The sequence below is a fragment of the Gossypium raimondii genome, chromosome 10, assembly GCF_025698545.1.
Source record: "Gossypium raimondii isolate GPD5lz chromosome 10, ASM2569854v1, whole genome shotgun sequence".
NCBI classification, from domain to species: Eukaryota; Viridiplantae; Streptophyta; class Magnoliopsida; order Malvales; family Malvaceae; genus Gossypium; species Gossypium raimondii.
The window spans coordinates 43,194,046-43,217,272 of NC_068574.1; the positions used below are offsets into that span (position 1 = coordinate 43,194,046).

General features: G+C 33.8%; 1 non-coding gene across 1 annotated transcript; it reads left to right on the top strand.

The window, feature by feature from the left end:
• The first annotated feature begins 4,441 nt into the window (after window positions 1–4,441).
• On the top strand, window positions 4,442–4,548 carry LOC128034235 (small nucleolar RNA R71). The gene has a single exon (XR_008190365.1). It is a non-coding gene; the product is annotated as a small nucleolar RNA R71 (small nucleolar RNA).
• The last annotated feature ends 18,679 nt before the right edge of the window (window positions 4,549–23,227 follow it).

Here is a 23,227-nt window from a genome sequence, read left to right on the forward strand (position 1 = left end):
TCGGTAGGACATTCAAGACCAGCACCCGAATCATGTAAACCCCAATGACATGGCATTTGTATCCTACGAATTCCTAAGGTTCAAACGAGACTCGGTAGTTGACGTAACATTGTTGGATATGCAACCGATATATATATAGCAGTCCACAATACATATGTAATTCAAATAAAGGCACATAATTATAATACAATTACATGAACTTACCTCGACGATAAAACGTAAATACGGAGGCAATTATTCCGAAACATTATCTTTTCCCCGATCTAAATCCGTACAAGGTTTGTCTTGATCTAAATGAATAAATTCAACTTAATTCAATAATTATTCTATTCAATTCAATCCAAACTCATATTTTACCAAAATTACATTTTTCCCCTGTAATTTTGATTTCATTACAAATTAGTCCCTAGCTCATAAAATGAAATTCATGAATTTTTCCATTAACCCATCATAGCCGAATTTCATGTAGGTTCTAGCAAGCCCTACATTTCATTTATTTCACAAGTTCATCATGAATATTTTCTAATTTTCAATTTAATCTCTAATTGACAATTCCATCAAAAATACTTAAGAAAAGTTGTTTATCTAACAACAACTAACCATTTTCTTCCATAACACATCAAAAACAACCTATATTCATTCATGGAAAAACCCTAACCTTTTAAAAATTTTACAAATTAGTCCCCAGGCTAGCTAGATTAAGCTACAATGATCCCGAAAACATAGAAATCATTAAAAAAAGGACGAGCAATACTTACATACAAGCAAAATAAGAAGAGCTGAATTTTCAAGCTTCCATGGCTTCTTTTCCTTCAATTTTTGGTGGTGTTAAACCATTAAAGAGGATGACACTTGTTTTTTCTTTTGTTTTTAACTTAATTATTAACTAATTTACTAATTTAACGTTACATTTAACCTTTAAAATTTCATAACTAATGTCCATATTTGTGCACTCAATAAAAATGGTATAATTATCACATAAACCCCATAACTAATTAATTCATAGTCATTTGATACTTTTAACCTATAGAACACAAAATTTTCACCTTATGCAATGTAGTCCTTTTTATCAAATTAAGCATGCAAACGGTAAAATTTCTAAATGAAATTTTTATACGGTAATACTAGCATGCTGTAGACATTAAAACAATAATAGAATAAATATTTTCATGTCGAATTTGTGATCTCGAAACCACTATTCTGATTTCACTAAAACGAGATGTTACAACAAAATCTCCCATTGTACATTCCCTCATTAAAAACCTTAACCAAGAAAACTCAATTAGAAAAAAAGTTAATTAAAGGAAAAGAGTGGAACATCTTTCAGACTCCTCCTAATGATGATGCCGCTTAACATTTTTGAGGCGGTGCATTCTAATTTTGTATACCAACCTTTTAAATATTGTGGTTGATAATGTCTTGGTAAACAAATTTGCTAAATTATCACTAGAATGAATTTGTTGAACTTCAATATTACATTTCTTCTCAAGATCATGTGTGAAAAATAATTTTGGTGAAATATGTTTTGTTCTATTTCATTTAATGTATCCTCCCTTTAATTGAGCTAATACACACTACATTATTTTCATATAAGATGGTTGACGCCTTTTCCTATAGAGGTAAATTACAAATCTTCTAAATATGTTGAGTCATTAGTCTTAGCCAAACACACTCTCGAGTAGCCTCATGCATTACAATTGTTTTTGCATGATTTGAAGAGATAACAACTAATGTTTGTTTTCTTGAATGCCATGATATAGTTATACCTCCACATGTAAATAAATATCTTTTTTGGGATCAATGTTGATGAGGATCTGATAAATATCCAGCATCTGTTTAGCTAACTAATTGAGAATTTAAATGATTTGAATAAAATAACCTCAAATCAATTGTTCCTTTGAGATATCTAAATATATGCTTAATTCCATTCAAATATCTACATGTTGGAGAAGAGCTAAATCTTGCTAACAAGCTTACAAAAAAATGTTATATTAGGTTGTGTGTTGTTTTCTAAAATACATTAATGCCCCTACGATACTAAGATATGGTACTTTAGGACCAACTAGGTCTCCTCATCTTCATAAGGATGAAAGAGGTCTTTATTCATGTCTAGTGATCTTAGAATCATTAGGGTACTCAATGGATAAGTTTTATCCATGTAAATTTTAAAAAAAAATCTTTTCTGTATAAAATGACTGATAGACATGGATTTCATTATTTAAATGCTTGATTTGTAGGCCGTTGCGTGTAAATAATGCAAATGTGCAAGTGTATACGTCGATTCAATTAATATAATGATGAGTGAGTATCGTCTCCACAAGGATCGGAAGTTTATTTGAATTAGTAAGTATTACTAAAGATTTAATGAATGAAACTGTGCAAAAGAAACAAAGTATAAATTGGTGAAGGGAATTAATGAATGAACTAATAATATCAATTTAATTGAAAAATGAACAAACAATCTAAATATCGTGGCAATTCACAAGGAACAAGTAGAGAGTATTTCCGCTGTTGAATGATAAATGTTGGAATTACTCAGGGAATATTTTCATAACATAATAATGCCATGGCAAAGTTATGACTAAATTACTGTCCAAAGATTTACTACTGCAGTCTACTTATTTTGAAAGTTAAACTTTAATTATTATTCAGAGTCTGTGCATGTCTACAAGACTTACACATGATAACCCAACTAACGCTCTACACCTGTACAGATCGCATCTTCTATGACTAGAGTGCTGCGAATATTCTTTTGAGTAATCGTCTGTATCAATCGATTAATAATCTGATGTATCTAATCCTTTCAGATTCAAATCCATCTAAGATTATAACATGCAATCAACTATGTCTAGAGGTTGCATGCATACATTCCAAATAAACAAGAATCGAATGAAACAATAATCGTAATGAAAATCATATCATGGACATTATAGATAATTCAATATTCACCTAAATAATTCCAACCTAAAGATAATTAGCTCATGGGTTGGGCAATGAAATCCAAAATTAAATCATTCATCAACATTATTCAAGTTTTACAAATCACAGAATTTAAAACCAAGAAAATAGAATAAAGACAGAACTGCAAGAAGTTCTTGCTGCACTTTAACTTTTTATCAAGATTCTACGCAAAACCCAGGGCATGTTTCTTTTCTCCTTCTTCGCATATGTGATCTCTCCTTTTTCAACTGCTCCCCTCTTCTTCTCTTATGAATTACCCCCTGGATCCTTCAGTTTTGGTGGAAATTTGTTTCAGAGCATTACTGTGCACATTTAGTGAGAGCAACAGTTTCAAATTCTCCTAACCTTCTTTTTTTTGATAGAATATCTTTCATAAACTTCACGTAGTTAGGCATTTGCTCCAATGCTTCCACCAATGGTATATTAATGTGTAATTATTTCAGGACCTCTAGAAATTTCTTGAATTGAACATCTAGCTTAGATTTTTAGAACCGCTGAGGAAAATGTGGCAGTGGTCATCCTTCCGTTTGTCTAAATTATTTTGCCATGGCATTTGTATCAGCAATACACGTAGCATCTGTTTTAGCATTTGTCTGGGAACTCTTTTTCTTTGTAGCTTGCTCATCTACTACTTCTAAAATCTTTTCATTTGCAAAAGTTGAAATTCCTTCTTTAGGAATGGTGTCATTCACAACTCCTGGTAGTTGAGTACCACTTCGGAGTGTAATGGCTTTGCATTGTTCCTTCCCTTGAGATCGAGAACTCTCAATTTCACTTAGCAATGCTCATCGCTATTTGGAATTCAATGTAGTGGCAATTTTCCCTACTTGGTTTTCCAAAGCTCTTAAAGAGGCAGTCTGGCTCTGAATGATATCATCATTCTTGGCCATATACTTTTTCAATAAAGCTTCCATAAATGAAGAACTTGAGATAGAATTTTGCTGAGCATTTTACCATGGAAATGGTTGATTGTACCCATGTGGTACACTCGCAGCATTCTGTCGAATGACATTACTAGTATTTCCCCCTGGATTATTCCAACTGAAATTAAGATGTTGTTTACACCCCAGATTGTATGTGTTGGAGTATGGTTTTCTGTTGTTGTTGCAATTAAAACTCCCAATGTAGTAAACTGAGGTTGGATTTGACAGGTATTCATCAAAGACATGATCTTCTCCATAGTAAACACATGCTAACTTTGCTACTTTACCTTTTTAGTGTTTTAATCATATTTGTTAAAGATGATACTTGAGCTATTAGAGATGTATTTGCGTCAAGCTCCATTGCTCCTGCAACTCTTCAGCCAGTTCCAACTCTGGTAATGGGGTATTAATAATCGTTATTTTCTATTCTTTCCAGAATTTCATAAGTCTCATTATATGATTTATCAATTAAAGTCCCATTAGCAGAGGCATTGAAAACCATTCTTGTATGAGCATTCAATCCATTTTAGAACATTTCCATTTGTCTCCAATGTAGGAAACCATGCATTGGGCATTTTCTTAGTAGCTCATTGAACCGCTCCTATGCTTCATATAAATTTTCATCCTCTTGTTGTCTAAACGATGTAATGTCGCTCCTCAACTTAGAATTCATGTTAAGAGGATTATATCTTAGCAGAAACCTCTGACACAACTCATTCCATGATGCCACTGTACCTGATGGTAATGTATTTAACCATGCTCTGGCACAATCATGGAATAAGTAAAGGAATAACTTTGTCGCAGGGCATCTTTAGGAACACCTTGCTGTCTGAATGAATCATATACTTCCAAAAAGATTCGTAAATGCAACCTCGGATCCTGAGTAGGCAATCCACTAAATTTCCCCACTGTTTGTAGCATTTGAAATAAGACTGGCTTTAATTCGAACTGCTAACCCTGAATATGTGGCTTGACAATTCCTGGATTTAAATCACCTAAGATCGACACAACATGTTCTCTAATGGGTCTGTCTCTGTCATCTACAATTCGAGGAATATAAGCATCCCTTCTTTCTGGATGTAATGGCTCTTCTCTAATTTAATCATTTCTGATTCTTTCTATTTCTCACAACTCTTTTCTTCTTCGCCTTAAGGTTCTCTCAATCTTTAGATCAAAACAGTACTCAGTATTGTTTGAAATATTTCTATGCATGCACTAGCACAAACCTGAGAAAGAAAAATCAAAACAACTAATTAAACTAAACTTAACAGAAATTAAACAAATAATAACAAACCAATTTTCACAAAAGTTGCCAATCCTCGGCAATAGCACCAAAAACTTGTTGCGTATAAATAATACAAATGTGCAAGTGTACATGCCAATTCAAGTAATATAATAATGAGTGAGTATTGTCTCCACAGGGATCAAAAGTTTATTTGAATTGGTAAGTATTACTGAATATTTAACGAATAAAACTCTGTAAAAGAAAAAAAAGTATAAATTGGTGAAGGGAATTAATGAATGAACTAATCATATCAAATATAATTGAAAAATGACCAAACAATCTGAATGTCGTGGCAATTCACAAGGAACAAGTAGAGTATTTCTGCTGTTGAATGATAAAGGTTGGAATTACTCAGGAAATATTTTAATAACATGATAATGCCATGGCAAAGTTATGACTAAACTGATATTTTCATTAATTATTATTTGAAGTCTGTGCATGTCTACATGACTCACAAATGATAACCCAACTAACGCTCTACACCTATATAGATTGCGTCTTCTATGTCTAGAGTGCTGCGAATATTTTTTTGAGTACTCACCTGTATCAATCGATTAATAATCTAATGTATTTAATCCTTTCAAATTCAAATCCATCTAAGATCATAACATGCAATCAACTATGTTTAGAGGTTAGATGCATGCATTCCAAATAAACAAGAATTAAAAAAAACAATAATCTTAATCAAAATCATATCATGGGTATTATAGATAATTCAATTTTCTCCCAAATAAATCCAACCCGAAGATAATTACCTCATTGGTTGGGCAATGAAATCCAAAATTAAATTGTTCATGAACATTCTTCAAGTTTTACGAATCACAAAATTCAAAACCAAGAAAACAGAACAAAGGTAGAACTACAGGAAGTTCTCGTTGCACTCTAACTTCTTATTAAGATTCTATACAAAACCCAAGGCAAATTTCTCTTCCCCTTCTTCGCATATGTGATCTCCCTTTTTTTAGCTGCTCCCCTCTTCTTCTCTTTTGAACTACTCCACTAGATTCTATTGCAGAGAGAGTAATTACTCTCTTTCTTTTCTTTTCTCCTTACAATCTGTCTTTTTTCTTTTCATTTCTCTCCTCCTTTTAGAAGGTAGATTCGTCCCTCTTAGCACACATATTTTGCTCCTCTTTTTCAGGGTGATTTATCTGGTACACATACAGTTGGCTGAGAGTGATGTGGATTGAGCGCTACGTCATCTACCTGGAATTGCCATGGGATTTATGTTAGCAATCTATCCCACCATTTTTCGTGGCAATGTTTCACCTATTTCGTTCACTTTTCCTCTTCCCTTTTTTCTTGCTTCTTTTATCCTACTGCACCTACAACCAAAGACTACCAAACCTCTATCCAACCATTAAAAGTAACATATATTTACTGTTAAAACATAATCCAAACTTTAGTATGTAATGCTCTAGTAATAAGTCTAAAATGCAAATGTATTTTCTTAAGTACAAGCAAATACTTCAGTGAAGATGCCTGAAATATAACTCTTTCAAGAGTTATCATAGGTTGAGACAAAAATTTGTTTTTTCAAGACCTTTCAATTCAAATTCTTTCTTTAAACAATTTACTGTATTTTGAAGCTCTGCAGGAGTTCCAATAATATATAAATCATCAACATAAACCGCAAGTATCCTAAATTCTGACCCAAATATTTTTATAAAAACACATCGACAAATTGGCTTATTTGTATAACATTCTTTCAAAAAATATCCACTAAAACAATTGTACCACATTTGTCCAGATTGTTTCTATCCATATAAGGATTCATTAATTTGATTGAATAATCTTCTCAGGAAACTTATTTTCCTTCTAAGATGATAAATCCTTCAGGGATATTCATATCAGTTTCACTATCCAGTGAGCCATAGAGATAGATTGTAACAACATATCAAGTTTTTCATGTACTCTAACACTTATAAGATATCTAAATGATTGCATCCACTACAAAAGAATATGTCTCTTCATAATCAATATCGATCCTGTAACACCCTATACTCGACCCCACATGTCAAGTCTAAGTACTGGATGATACCAAGACCCAAATAACTTAATGATGTCTCTAAATCTGCTCTAATCACATTCTTAAAAAACTTAAAATTTGGAAACCTATCTATATTAAAACTCGTACTAAATTAGTGATAAGTTCCAATAATTTTGATTTCTAACAACAAATTAAAAAATTTAAATTAATATCAAATACATTTATAATCACTTAAGCCCTGAGGCTAGACCTCTAAGGGAGCCCCTCTATATACATGATACAACTACTTCACCAAACTCTTTGCTCTAGCAAAATCTGGCTTGGTCCCTCATCTTGATTTCTAAGTCTTTAATTACCCTGTATCCAAGCAGTAAATTTTAGAAGTTCAGAAGAACTTAGTGAGGTCTGTACATAAAAATTTCATAGAATACTACTTCAACTTTAGGAAAAAAAAGATTCTATGCATAGAGTTAACATCTTGGATTCTGTAGGAGAATCATTGGCTTGATCATAGTCATGACTTACCTAGAGATATTCTCATATGGGACTCACCTCTACTTGACAATGATTCAACTTTCTTATACCCTTTTATGATATGCATCACCCCTGATACTCGCCGTCACCATGATGGCTGAAGTTGGTAATGTTTAACATTAATTTGCCACAATTACAAATCCTCATCTTGAATCCCTTATCTCTCTCTATACTCCAAAAAAAAGGGGGCCTACCTTGCCATGTTAGTGACTACCGATTTAGGCTACGTTTATTCTCCTTTCTAATTAAGGCCTCTTTCTAGACTCCAGATTCGGACTTAATTCTAATACTTGGCTAACTGAGCATCTCTCTCTTTTCCTTTTTTGGCTCGTGCCCATCATGTAGCCCCACAATACTTATTCTTTTAGTCCAATCCTTTATGGTACTTTAATGGACAAGTAGTACCCAATAAGCTATCTCGTACTCAACTATTCCTTGACAGTTTCCCACCCTGTGTAAACCTACCAGTCTTCCCCTTCCTGTATGGCCCTGACGGAGTTCCACTTCTTACTATTTTCTGGCTAACTCCTTACCCATGAAAATTCTCTGCGGACTACCTCAATGTTAGTCCTTGTGGTCTTCCCTATGCTATGCATCCCTAACCAGGCGTACTACTCCTGTATATTCTTAGCAGACTTTATTTTCATTCAACCTTGCTAGCATTTCCTCCCATGAGGTTTCTTGGCAGTCTACTCACTCTTCGACAACCTCTTTGTTGATTGCCCAAATAAGGTTTTATCCTATAATAACCCATTATATATTTTCTTAACCAAGGTGGGATTTGCGACTTTTCTATCAGACTTCTATTGATGGGCACTACATTTACCATCTCTTCTAAGGAAATTCCCTCTCCTTTTACACATGAAAGGGTTAAAATGCTTCCTAGGCTCCACTCACCATTGCCTTTGGCGAATACCCTTGTTATCTTGTTTAATTGCATTTTAAAACACGCCAAGTCCATTCTATATTGCGACTTGTCATGCAAGTCTCATCACGACTTCTTCTTTATACCTTGATAGGACTCCTAGTTTACCGTCTTGATGGATTCCCTATGTTGCCATAGTCGAGCATGGTCTTACAGAATATAATCCCATGTTTAATGTTCTGGTAGACTCTTCCGTGTTTATCGTCCTGACGAACTCCCCTGTGTTTACCATTTTGATGTATTATCCCATGTTTATTGTCTCGACGGACTATCCCGTGTTTATTGACTCCGAGGGTCTTTAAACATTTTTTGAAATGTCACTCCTTTAGAGCTTGTATACCATCGTCACGATTTCACCCCATATTTCTTACAGACCGCCATCACAGTGTTGCTCTATGGAATCGATAAACTATCATCACAGTGTCGCCTCGAAGGACTAGTAGATAACCATCGTCACAATGTCATTGTAGCTAGCCAATAGCTAACCATTCCATGATGTCACCTAATTCCCTTGAGTTCTAACACAATTCGCCTGTTCCTCCATTAAAGCATATTTTCCTAACTTCGTCTGCCCAGTCAAAATATTTCCCTTCATACTCCGCATACAATAAAAACACGCTTTACACACATAAAAGTGCACTTATTTCTATGACATATAGTATGCCACATATCAATACAACAATACAAATCACATCTTACATGCCAAGAGCATACTTGCAAGCATTTATATTTTCCATAGCATAATGCATACTTATTCTACTCGTAATCACACACAACTATGAAATTCAAACTATAATCACAATAGGTATATGAACAGGACATTCTAGCACAACATCGAACACCTACGGTAGGGTGCCAAATCTCACTTGAACTCTTTTATCCTCAACAACTTAGCTTTTCAAAATGCCATAGTCTCCTTCATCCTGGCAAATAAGCATGGAAATCATAATACAAATTAAACCAAAAATTAGTCATACTTTAGAAACCAGTATCCAGTAACATGTAAAAACCTTTTAGAGTTTTTCCAGAAATCCTTAAATACCTTCTCTTTCCTTAAATCCATTAATTTAGAAAGGTTAAGAATCTTATCGATTTTTAAAGTTCTCAACTAATAGACATCAAAATCCAGCTCCAGCTTGCCATGCAAGATTTCCCTTAAACCCTCTATTCATCTAGGTAGAATTAAGAACAAAATAAAGAAGATGAAATAGAAAGGAGAAGATTCCCTTGCAGAATAACACTTCTCACACATATATAACCCCCAGACAAGGTCATCAAAAACTTAAATTCTAAACCATGAGCCAGTAATCATTATGTTACCCACTAAGGAACCAGTCAGTTCAAACTTAACCAAACCATAATTGAAGCCCAACTATTTATCCGACAATCACAAAAAATTTCCTAAAATTCTTAGTAGAGTCCACCAACTTTCCACTTTTTTTAACTGACTCCCCAAGCTCCTTTAAATTTGAGTCCCTAAAGAAATCTGGGTGTGACAACTCCCTAAACCTTAAAGAAATTTTCTTCCTTGAAATTTTCTCTTTCCCTCATTCTTAGAGGTGGACTTTGAACATTTTCCCTTCATAACGTAGATGAAGACACTTTTACTCTTCCTAATTGCCTTAGCGTTGACTTATCAACTACAAGTTTATTTTGAACCTATTCTACTCAAATAGAGGGTTTGTACCTACTCCTCATAAAGTGGATAATTGCATAAAGATAATCTCATAGTGATCTTGGAAAATTCTTGGCTTACACTATGAGCTAGACATTCGCTCAGCACGAAGCTAGCGAGTAGCTCCTGAATTGATGTATACCAATTGATAGATTCCCAATAAATCGCTAGCTTCCTGAATTGATGTATACCAATTGATAGATTCCTAATAAATAACTATTTCTAGCAGATTGATCGCCTCCAGACGTACTAACATCCAGGGTGTGAATACTGCAATAGAATGAAGAATTACGAGGTGGTATTTGCAAGTATACTAGTTGAGTTGTAATATAGATTTTACAGCGAAGTAGGTAAGTACTCCGAGGATCGGACCCAAGAGAAGCGAGTACTGAATCAATTTTATTCTAAACAATTAAAGATCTAATTAATACTTTAAACCAGTTATGGTACGACAGTAAAATAAGAGATAATTTTAGGTTTCTTAAACTAAGAAAATATCATAAAAAGAGTACAATTGCAAGAAATAGAGAGAAATAAAGCGAATCAAATCGTAAGATGGGTGATTAGCTTGCTTTAGTAATCTCAATTTTGTCGTCTCGGGTTCTTCGTCAATCAACTAGCCACTACCCTAGCAAGATCTTTCGATCTTTCTACTAACATAATGAGTTAGCTAGAACTACTTATCTTTTGATCTCACAGTCAAGACTGGTTTGGGGTTAAGGTGTTCACGGATGGGGAATACAAATTTTAGGTTAATTCCCAACTTGATGACTTTCTAGGGTTGTCAGTCCTAGGGTTTGAATCACATTCTTCCTTTCCCAAATAATTTATCCATTAAATAACCCTACAAAACACTTAGGATATCATGATTCCACTCGCTAATCCCCCATAGAAGGATTAGTTACTCTTGACTTTCATAAACAAGATGGAATAAATGGAAGAATTAATCATAGGGAATAGATTGAAATATAGAGTTAAAAAGAGCCTCATTGATATTGATAATAAGCACGAATCTACAAAAGTTGATCTCCTTTACAATCGGATAGCTTGAAGAAAGTAAATAACTAAAATTACAAAAACTTAAGAAAGAAAGAAAATAATTCTTAAACCTAAGGAGAAAATATAAGCTAATGGAATCGTGTAGAAAATGTGTGATAGAGAGGTCTATTTATAGCCTTTAGGTAGCCGTCATCCTTAGCCTTAGGGTAGCTTTCGTTCCTGGGCTTAAAGTTCGATAAATAGACCAAAAATCCCTGCTTGATGATTTATTCTCATCACAAAGTTGATGTCGTGACACACCAAGACCTATGTTGCGACGTAGTAACCAACATGTTCCTCTGTAGCCATCTTTAAGGGTATGTCACGACATCCTCAGCATCTGTCGCGACATTGAAGGCAGTTTCTCACTTTCTCTATTTTGCTCTCTATGTTGCGACATTGGATCCCCCACATTGTGACATAACGTCTAGTATTGACCCTAAATGCCCTCTAATGGTCTCCTACACACTCACAAAGTACGTTAACTCTCTCTTCGACCTCATTCGGCCTTTAAGGTTAATAAAAGACTCAATGTTCACATTTTATTGAATGAAAATAAAACTAAAGAAATTGAATTAAAACCTAATGGAATGCTTGTATTCAAGCTCCTTAAATGTGAAAGCTAGTTTAATCTACTACACCGAATTACGGTAGATTAAACTCCCCCACACTTAAGTCATTGCTTGTCCTCAAGCAACATAAACAAAGATTACAAAATGAAAAATGACAAGCCTTGAGTAGGTGTGGTACAAATATTGATTTGGAAGCATATGACTTAGGTATGTCACATTTGATAACAATTTCGACATGATAAATAGTTGACTTACCACTTTTGATCACAAACATCTAAACTCAGTATGTTACAAAATATATAAATTTTAAGGTTCTCACTTATAGGAATCCATCAACAAATCATACAAGTACTTTAATTATCCGAGTAAAATACAAATAGTCGTTTATGTGAATATTTAATATGATGTCCATTGATGTATAAAGATATTTAGGTCACATAAGGCTTTTCGGCTTGTAACGTTCTGAGGCTTAGGACATGTATGGAATTCAAAAACAGTAAGAATCAAAGGGTTACAAACACAAAAATATTTTGGTACATGTATTGATCCCTATTCTTCCCCCTTAGTGACCCTTACCCACTCACTGTCTTTTTTCCTCATTCTCTCTCCTTCTTTGTCACTCCATAAGAAATCATAGTACGACATGGTAACTATGGCTAGCCTATTAGTTTTTATGCACTAATGAACAAGTTTTCTCTTTCCTTTTGTGACTTTGCCACTTACTTTTCTAGCCCATCTCACCCAAGAATGCTTTTTATTATTCAAGTATTTTTTTCTACTCATATTACTTTTGCTTTTTGGATTTCTCTTTTGTCTTACACTTTTGGGCTAACCTCCAGTTCCCACATCACTCTAATCCATCCTATTTCTCTCTTATTTTTACAAATTTTGCCTTAATGTATCTACTTAACCTTCGATACGTATGGCCAGACGTATGTAATCATGCAATGTAGGATCAAAGAAAAAAGGGCAAACCTAAACTAACATTATTAGGCTTGGGGTTTGTAATTAGGTTTATCAAGAAGTGTTAATAGGCTCAAAATTGGTACTAAAGGTGAAATATAAATAGGATAAATTTTTGGCTTTGGATGTGTTCCAAACAATGCCTTTGGTCATCCCTAAATATCTCAACATACATAAATTTAATCAATCGAACAAACACAAATTGAACCATTTATCATTCATACTAGCATGCTCATTTCATTGTATTTTCTATATCACTTTGTACAAATGATAGATTAATACTTATTGATAGTGTAACATATAGAACTTTAGTAATCTAATAATAAAAATTTAAAATCACCTATCATCATGCCAAACTTATACATAAACACAAGCAACCTATGTACATGCTCCTATACAATCACTTGTATTTTTACAAGCTCAAGCACACCAAAAGACAAGAAAAATAAAATAAAATGTAAACATTTGAGGCAAATTTTATATTTTACCCCCTACGCTTTAGTTGACACATTTTCCTCAATTACATTGTGATTGATTGTGATTGCTTGAACTCCTATTGGTGGGTGTTTCTTTCTTTGGTCGTTGAAAATTCAAATTTGTGCATGTCTCTTTTGTGTCGGGTTCATACATAGTAAAATTAAACGCAAAGCAACAGAACTAAAAGAAAATCTACTTATTAATCCTTCTCCTACAAAGTCTAAATTAAAATCATCCAATAATTAATACAAATATTTTAAAAATGGAAAAAAAACTGCTCAATCCTCCTCCGAATCATCGAGGGGATGAGAACACCTCTTCTCCATAGGGGCTTTTCCCTTTCCTCTGACATATGTTTTGTGGGAGCTCCCTCCCATTGACGTCGCATGGTGAGTTGGGCTTCATATGACAGGCCCTTTTGGTGTAAAAAATTGCGGCTGAAATGTCACTTCGTACTCATCCTCTATTTCAAGGTACTTTTGAGTAGCACCTTCCTTTTAAAGATTCGTCCACTCATTCTGATGAGTTGGAGTTGGCCTGAGCATATCTGGAGGGTAGCTTGGAGCGCTTAAATCATCCATCCTTATGGATTTTTGAAGTACTGGGTCTGTTTCTTGCATCCATTTGATCATTCCATCGATTTTTGATCCAATGGTTCCACTAGTTCCCTTTTTAACCTTCATTGAATCTTTTTATTTAACTGATGCTGGTACATCCATTTTATTCTTCCTCCTTTAATTTCATTCAGTAATTTGCTTCTGTTGAAGCTTAAAGTACTGTGTACATAATGTATCTCCAATGATACTTCTTGTAGGTTTCATGAATTACTTATTGTCTTTCATTGGCACTTCTTTCTAGTGGCATAGTGTCGTTACGATGTGTAGGAAGAAAAATCCTGCCTTTTAGCTTTGTACGTGCTGTTTCATCTCTCGAAAGATCCAACACTGTACACAAAATTTTTTTCGTAACAGAATACCATATGACAAAACTGATCGAAACACATTAACATTAGATGCATTCAATGTGGGTGCAATTTTATTGCTAATGAATTGCCTCTACATCTTAGCAACAAGAAACATAATGACCTGATTAAAGTTCATGGGAAACTCAGTATTTGGCCTATAATTCCAACTACCCTTGCCTTGTGTCGGATATTTTATAATATATTCCATGTCAATGTTTTGAAATCTTTCAAAATCTATACTATCAATAAAATCTTTTTCATAAAATGGAATGTTATAAAATGTGCAAATATTGTTAGGAGAAATTGGAACGTCTTCCCCTCATACTTCAACGTCAATGAGGAATTGGGGATTTAGGGTTTGAGAAGAAAGAGGGATTTTAGAGATGTAAGGGTTTTGAGGAGATTTTGAAAGGGTTTAAGTGTTAGAATAAGGTTAGATTAGATTAAAAGGGTATTTGTATGTTTAAAGATAGTGTTTTTAGGTTTAAAAAATGGGTAAAATAATGGTTATTCCATTGGGTTGCGCAATCGAGTTAGGTTAACCTTGCAAAAAATTGTAGTGCTGTTGCGACACAGGGGTTCCTTGTCGCGATATCCTTGGCAGATAACCTATGTTGTGACATCGGGGTTCGATGTCGCGACACACCCTACAGTTTTAAAATTTTTAAGAAATTATCTTTTATATCGCGACACAAGTAAGTGATGTCACGACATTGGGTCGATTTGTAACTTCTTCATTACTGCCCTTGATGTTACGACACCGAGTTGTCTATGTCGTGACGTTAACCTTTTTTTCCACATTTCCAATCCTTCAGCATGCTTTAAACGTCTATTGGAACTATCTTTTACCTACCTCTAACCTGTTAAAAATTTTGTTAGTAAAATATGTAGTTAGTACAGTTAGTAATGGTCAATTAGAAGAAAAAGTTATGTATTGCTATCGGACTCATCCGTCAACTCAGTCAATATGTATCGATGGGCTCCCCGTCTATCTGTATTGGTCCAACTTCCGTTGTGCCATTCTATTCGTTTGCAATTATTTCTTTCTTTGAACTTTCCTTTTTGCCTGCATGAACGACTGGTAGTTCTTTCCGCAGATCATAGCTATTTATTATTTTAGAAGCCACATAACCACTCAACCACTTTAGCTTATACTTACCGTTCTTGCTTCGTAAGAAAGTTGGAGATCGTGGTTCATTTTTATCGCTTATTATGCCTCTACTCATCTCATCGATCCAGAATAGCTTTTCATGTGTGCTTGAGGTGATGATTGGCATAGCTATTGGTAAAAGGATTGGCAAGGAATGTTGCACTATGTCTCTTAAATTCTAACTTTGTAGACTTTTTAATTTTTTCGTCTAGGGTCTCTCCATGTGTTCACGAATAACTTCCTTACATGGCTCTTGTGATGCTTGAACATTTTGCGATGTCTGCAACTCAAGGTCTATGCTCATCAGTTGCCTTGCTTGCTTAATATTTGTTATATGGTCATGGGTCTTGTTTATACATATTTTTCCAATTCTATTCAGCATTTGGAAAATTCCTAGGCCGTCAAATCTCTGGGGTGCTTGGTTTAGGACTAAGGTCATGAAAAGGAAAGCCAATTCAGGCTCGTCATCTGGAACTATTAGTATCTTTTCATTTTTCTCTAGGAATTCCTAAATCGGCAAATACTCTTCCACTAGATCGGACTTAATTACCATTGTCTCTATGAGTTGGCCTGCATTATGCTGCTATTGTATTTTGGCCTTATTAGCAAAATCCAAGATTTCTGGGACAATGAATTCCATGTTGATCTGATTCTTTGATTCATTGACATTTCATCCACCAGCTCTATATCTTTTCTTTCTACAGTTGTGTTGAATATTCTTCTATCTATTGAGATGGATAGTCATCTAAGAGTTCTCCCTTTTTACAAGCATCTATGATAACATCCTCCTCATTGCTCAACACTGGACTTAACACGTCTTGGTACTTTTTCTAATGGTATATCAATGGGGTTGTTATCTTCTTAGGAAAGAACTGGGGTTTCTCCTCAGAGTTGACTTAATTCAAGTATTAGTAATAGTTGGTTCTCCTGTATCTCTCAGTCTTCATAGACACCTTCTTCATAAATATCTTCATCATAATCAAAGTCTTCATCGGACCATATATAGTCAAAGTTATCCATTGCTTGTGCTAAAATAACTATTTGTTTGATGGTGTCCATGGTTACTAAAAAAATGAGCAAATGTCAAAAGAGTTAATGAACAAGACAAATTGAAAGTCGTAGCTATAACCTACAAAATTCCTAATTATTCTTTTAAGATGGAAAAATTAAAATCAATCTAGTGACGTTGCCTCCCCGGTAATGACGCCAACAACTTGACCACCAGAGCGTGAATACTACAATAGAATGAAGAATTACGAGGTGGTATTTGCAAGTATACAAGTCAAGTTGTAATATAGATTTTACAACGAAGTAGGTAAGTACTTCGAGGATCGTACCCAAGGGAGGTGAGTACCAAATCAATCTTAACCTAAACAATTAAATATCTAATTAATAATTTAAGTCAGTTATAGTAAAAAAGTAAAATAAGAGATAATTTTAGGGTTTTTTAAACTATAGAAATAAAATAATATAACAAAAGTAAAATTACAAGAGATAGAGAGAAATAAAGCGAATCAAATTGTAAGATGGGTGATTAGCTTGCTTCAAAAATCCCAACCAACTGTCATCTTGAGTTCTTCATCAATCAACTAGTCACTACCCTAGTAGGATCTTTCGATCTTCTACTAACATAACGAGTCAGCAAGAACTACTTATCTTCTAACCTCACAGTCCAAATTGGTTTAGGGTCAAGGTGTTCACAGATGGGTAATACCAATTTTGGGTTAATTCCCACCTTGATGAATTCTTGAGGTTGTAAAGCCTAAGATTTGTTTCACGTTCTTCTTTTCCCAAATAATTGATCCATTGAATAACCGTACAAAACGCTTAAGAGATCATGCTTCCAGTCGCTAATCCCCCATACAAGGATTATTTCCTCATGACTTTCATAAACAACATGGAATAGATGGAAGAATTAATCATAGGGAATGAATTGAAATAGAGAGTTTAAGAAAATCTTAATTGATAGTGATAATAGGCACGAATCCACAGAATTTGATCTCTTTTACAATCTTAAAATTTAAGCAAATAACTAAAATTACGAAAACTTAAGAAACAAAGAAGCCAATTCTTAAACCTAAAGAGAAAATTTAAGCTAATGGAATCGTGTCTATAATGTGTGCCAAGAAGCCTATTTATAGCCTTCAGGTAGCCGTTGTCCTTAGCCCTAGGGTAGTTGGCATTCCTCGGCTTAAATTTTGATTATGCAGACCAAAACACCCCTACTTCATATTTTATTCTTATCACAAAGTCAATGTCGTGACACATTAGGACCTATGACGTGACGTAGAAACCAATATGTTCTTCTGTAGCCAATTTCAGGGGTTTGTCACGACATATTCAGCATGTGTCACAACATTGAAGGCAGTTTCTCACTTTCTCTATTCTGCTTTCTATGTTGCGACATTGGATCCCCCACATTGCGACATAATCCATTATTGACCCGAAATACCATCTAATGGTCTCCTACACACTCACAAAGTACGTTAGCTCTCCCTCAGACCTCATTCAGCCCTTTAGGTTAATAAAGGAATCAATGTGCACATTTTATTGAATGAAAAAAAAAATAAAGAAACTGAATAAAAACATAATGAAAATGCTTGTATTCAAGCTCCTTAAATGTGAAAACTAGTTTAATCTGCTACACTGAATTACGATAGATCACGGACTATCTCGTATTTCTGGTTGTCGAGGGATTTAATAGAAATCCTTTCCGTCTCCAACAGATATCAGATACGGATTCAAGAATTTGAATAGTTTATTTCAAATTGAACCCAAATTCCCTTGGATGCTTGGCTATTTAAATCGATATGCAAGGAAATGAGGCGTTTCATCTAAAACCATTCTCGAACTCCTTGTCAACTAAGTTTCCTTCAGAATCCCTAAATTCTCTCTTTTTGGCTTCTCTGGTTTCTTTGTCTGTTCTTATTTCCCTTTTTTTTTCATTCGACCACTTCTCTACATTTCCAAGTAACTCATCGAATCTTCCATTTATCTTTTAATTTTCTCCATGATGGTTAGTGTTAAGCACAATTGTCTCAAGGATAGAAGTAGCCATTGTGCTTGTAGTAGGAGTATTCGTTGGGGCAGTATAGAGGGTGATAGGGTCTGGCCTAATAACCTAGAGATAAGCACCTCATTGGAGACCTCACTCTTTCGATGCTAGACAATCCAAGAGGAGATGGTCCGGTATTAATCTGCCGTAAAATGTAGTAGTTAATTTGGGTTATTTTCGCACTTAAGGAGCTTATTTTCTGTGAAATTTAGTATTTAATATTATGTTTCTGGTATTTAATATTTAGAACTAAGTATTAGTAAGAATAAGTGTTTTTAACACAATTTGTGGGTGTTGTGACCCTTTAGGCTGACACGGGCCTTAGGTTGTTCTAATATGTGTAATTAAGTGTGTAGGATAATGATTTATAGGCCCAATTGAAGTAGGAGTAAAGGACGAGTGATACATAAGCTTTCCGAGATGCTAAAGCATGAAACGAACCAAAGAGGGCGTAAAACACATGTCGTGTCGCGCCATGCAAGGGCTATGGTGTGGCATAGGTCAAATTGTCGCCCAAGTATACTGGGGTTATTTTCGTCTGCACAATCAACTTTATACGAAGACCTAGGATGTGTCGAAGAACTAATTTGGGCTACCAACACTCATATAAATAAGACCTTAGGGGTTTGATGTAGCTAACTCGTCCTAGACGCAATCAGAAACCATAGTAGTTTAAGAGTAGAGTAGAATTAAATTAGTTTTCTTTCGACTTTTCTGAACTATATGCTTTTCCTTTTGGAATCGGTTTCAAGCCAAGAGTTATTTTATATTACTAAAGTATTTCAGTTTATTTCTTCTTTGCAAGCAACCTTTTTCATTATTTTGATCAATTGATTTATTACTTCGCTCTCCATTCGATATCAATCTACAATTATTCTAATCTTATTTTCTTCTGATTCAATCGTGTTCTTTATAGGATTTATTCAATTGAGTTAGAGATTATGAATAACATGAGTGGCTAAATCCCTTAGGGGAGATTAACGAGTAGATGGGAATATGATTAGCGGAGAATTTAGGGTTTCCCGAGAGGATTAGTTAGTATAGATTACATGTTCTTAAAACCTAGGCTTGACAACCCTAGGAAGTTATCATAGGTAGATCGGGAGATAAGTCAAATTGAGTAAATCGTAGTTTATACTGGTTGAGAAAGTAAGGTCGAAAGATAAACAAATATCAACCAATTGATTAATTAGTTTAAGGTCGAGAGGTAATAATTGGTTAATCGATAGCTTATCCACCCTAAAAACCTTATTCGAAGTTAATTACAAACCCTGGAACGAGTTAATCTTCCTGATTGGTTTTATTGATTTAAGTTGTTTGTTTATTTTTCTTGTTTATTTATTTTAATTATTTAAATGCTCTTAGTACTCTATTTTATATTTTTTTGTAATATAGGAATTAATTATTACTACTTAGACTTATTATTGTAAAAATATTTTTTTATAGATTTATTTCATCCTCCCTTGGGTATGATCCTCGAAATACTTTCAAGTATTTTTTTTGTAAATTATCCTATATCACAATTTGACCCATGAACTTGTGGACACCACCGATCTTACCTTATATATTTTTGGTGTGTTATTTTTACTATAAACGATAACTCGTTTATTGGTGGTTAGACATTTGAGGGTCAAAGGGCTTCAACTATCTAACTTCGATTATGAATTCACTCTAGTTCACGACAAGTGTTGGCTGAGTGATATCTCCGACAACATTATCTTTCCCCTTTTCTTGTTCGAGGTTGGATTTCATCTCCCTCTTCATTCCTTATTCCGTATTGTTGTTAAAGAGTATGGAGTCGCATCGGGTCAGCTCCCCGAATTATCATGGTGGACTCTAGTTGCTTATTTCATAGACTGTCATCTAAAGAACAAGCCACCTATCCTAGGCGTATTCCAACGTATCTACATACTAAAGGTGACCACTAGAGGAGCTACTGTTGGTTTGACAAATTTTAGCACTCGCCAGGGACATGAGCCAATAATGAGAAATTAGGCTTCAAATCTCAACCTTAACAAAAATAAGTTCATTCGGTAAGGAGCAAACTGAGGGATGGATTTACGTTCCCAACACAGTGTTCCATTGCTCCTAAGTCCGTCTGTACCTGCAAGAAACTACTAGATAATGAGACGGTGGAAGAGAAATTTAATTGTTCGAAATTGGGCCACTCACTTGTGTTAGTGTAACAACCCGTTTTTCAGTGGTGTCAGAAATAGTTATTTCGGGGCCACAACTTCAATGAGTAAGTACGTAAATATTAATAATATTTACGAGTCAACTATGGTTTTAAAAGGGTTTTTGATATGGTAATTTATGTTATATAAATGGTTAATTAAGTTTAAGTGGTAAGACCCTAAAGTCAAGTGGTTTTAGAAAATGAGGTATCAAGACCTCGTTTCTATAAACCAAGCCGTAAATATTTTATAAATATTTACGACGTGCTATTAAGGTTGTATTAAAGTTTTGTTAAGAAATTTTAATATTTCAATAGTTAATTAAGCAAAAAAGACTAAATCGTGAAAGTTACAACTGTTAATCGCTATTAGTTTAAAGGTGTTAATTGATTAAAGGGTTATAATGGGATGACCTTAATGGCTAAATTACCCATTCTTAAGTTGGTGGATGACTAGTGGGGTTATTTAGTTAAAAAATGTTTATTAAATTATAAAAACATTATATTATGTTATAATGTTAATAAAATAAGAAAAAGAAAATAAAAGAAGATTCATTAATCTTCTTCACCATTTTTAGTCGAAACAAAAAGGGGGAGAAGTTCCAAGCTTCGACCAAGCTTCAATGGATGCATGTAAGTCCATTTTTCACCCGTTTCTAATAATTTTTATGTTTTTGATATTGTTGCAACTAGGTTTAGCTAAATCGTACCTTCATTTTTGAAACTATTAAAGATTTTGAATGTTTCCATTGATGAATATTTGTGATTTTAGATGTTAAATGATGAATTTGAAGTATTATTTGGTATTTATAAGTATTTATTAAGTGATTTTTGACGAATTTACCGATTACGGACAAAATTATTGAAATAGTAATAGTTCAAGGACCTGATATAAATTTGTTGCAAAAATAGGCTGAAATGGAAACCAACAATATTCAGCTGCCATGAATTTTCAATAAAAATGGCTAATTTGCATGTTTTAGGCTCAGGGACTAAATTGAATAAAAGTAAAATGTTCGGGCAATTTTGTAAAAATTTAAAAAAGACTAAATTGCATAAAATAAATTTTTTTACTATCTAAATTAATAAATTGAATGAAATTATTAATTTAGATCAAGATCGAGTGGACAATCGGGGACAATGAAATTGATGATTTCAAATGATATTATTCATCTATATGACTTGTTTTATTTTATTTCAAGTGATTTATGAGTTGATGCTATGTTATTTCAAGTGATTTATGAGTTGATGCTCTAACATGTATTGTGGATGATGCTTAGGCTTGTGCCAAGCTTATGACTGGATTATATCATGCTTAATCTTAATGAAATACATTGAAACGGTAAGTGTTCAATTGGTAATATGCTTATGTTCATGAAAAGGTGGTATAAATCAAAGTATGTAATTTCTTATGAAATGGTTTATCTTGTAGTTGATTCCAAAAGAGTTATGTTTAAATGCATCAGCTTATAGCCATGGTTCATTTTATGCTTATGTCTTGTGTGTTACACATATGAAACGGGTGAGGAAAGGTAATGAAATGGTAAGTTCATAGTTGAAATTAAATATGATGAAAAGGGAATGATGAGTTGAAATATGTACTTATATGTGAAAATTTTATGTATGTCATGGATGAATATATTTAGTTCATGAGCAAATATACTAATTAGTGAATTGATGTTATTATTTGAGCTAAAGAAAGTAAATGCAATGGGAAGTATGTAAATACAATGGAAAGTATGTAAATGCAATGGAAAGTAAGTAAATGAAAGGGTTCAAAGTCTTATAAAATCCTATTATGTTTGGAATGAAAAATGTTTGTGATATTGATAAACTTACTCATTTATGAGTTGATGGTTATAAAGTTTGATAAACTTTGCGAGATGGGTATAGATTTATAATTACCCCATAAAGTTCATTACTAAAATGAAATGTTATGTTTAGAGTTTATACAATCTTACTAAGCATTCATTGCTTACGTAGTTATTTCTCCTTTACTTTACAAATTATCGGAATCTCGATCGGGTTGGAAGCTAGTCAGAGAACTACCACACTATCCAGCGATTATATTGGTAGATTTTTATGTCTTGATCAAGGTTATAATGACATGTATAGGTGGACTTGTTGTTTATATTACTTGATGAGTTTGGCATGTATATGTCATTTTTGTTGATGTAACCTTGGTACTTTTGATGCCTTATTGATGTGTGTTATTTTGAAAATGTGTTAATGTATGTTTAAGTGGCCAAAATGGTAAGTAATGAATTGACCTTAACATGGTCAAGTTATGGTATGCTTTGGAAAGGTTTTGAATAGATGTCCATGATTGAAATATGGTTTGTATATATGTTAATTGTTGGAACCATTTGGAAATGGCTAGATTTGTGTCATTTAGATGGTTTTGATGCATGTGAGAAATTGCCTAAATGGTAAGATTATTTTGATATGGTATGGTTAAATATGCACATGTTTAGGTATGTTTGGAACCAAGTGGAGGTATGCTTTGAGGTAGATATGAACTATTTGTAATGGTATAAATATG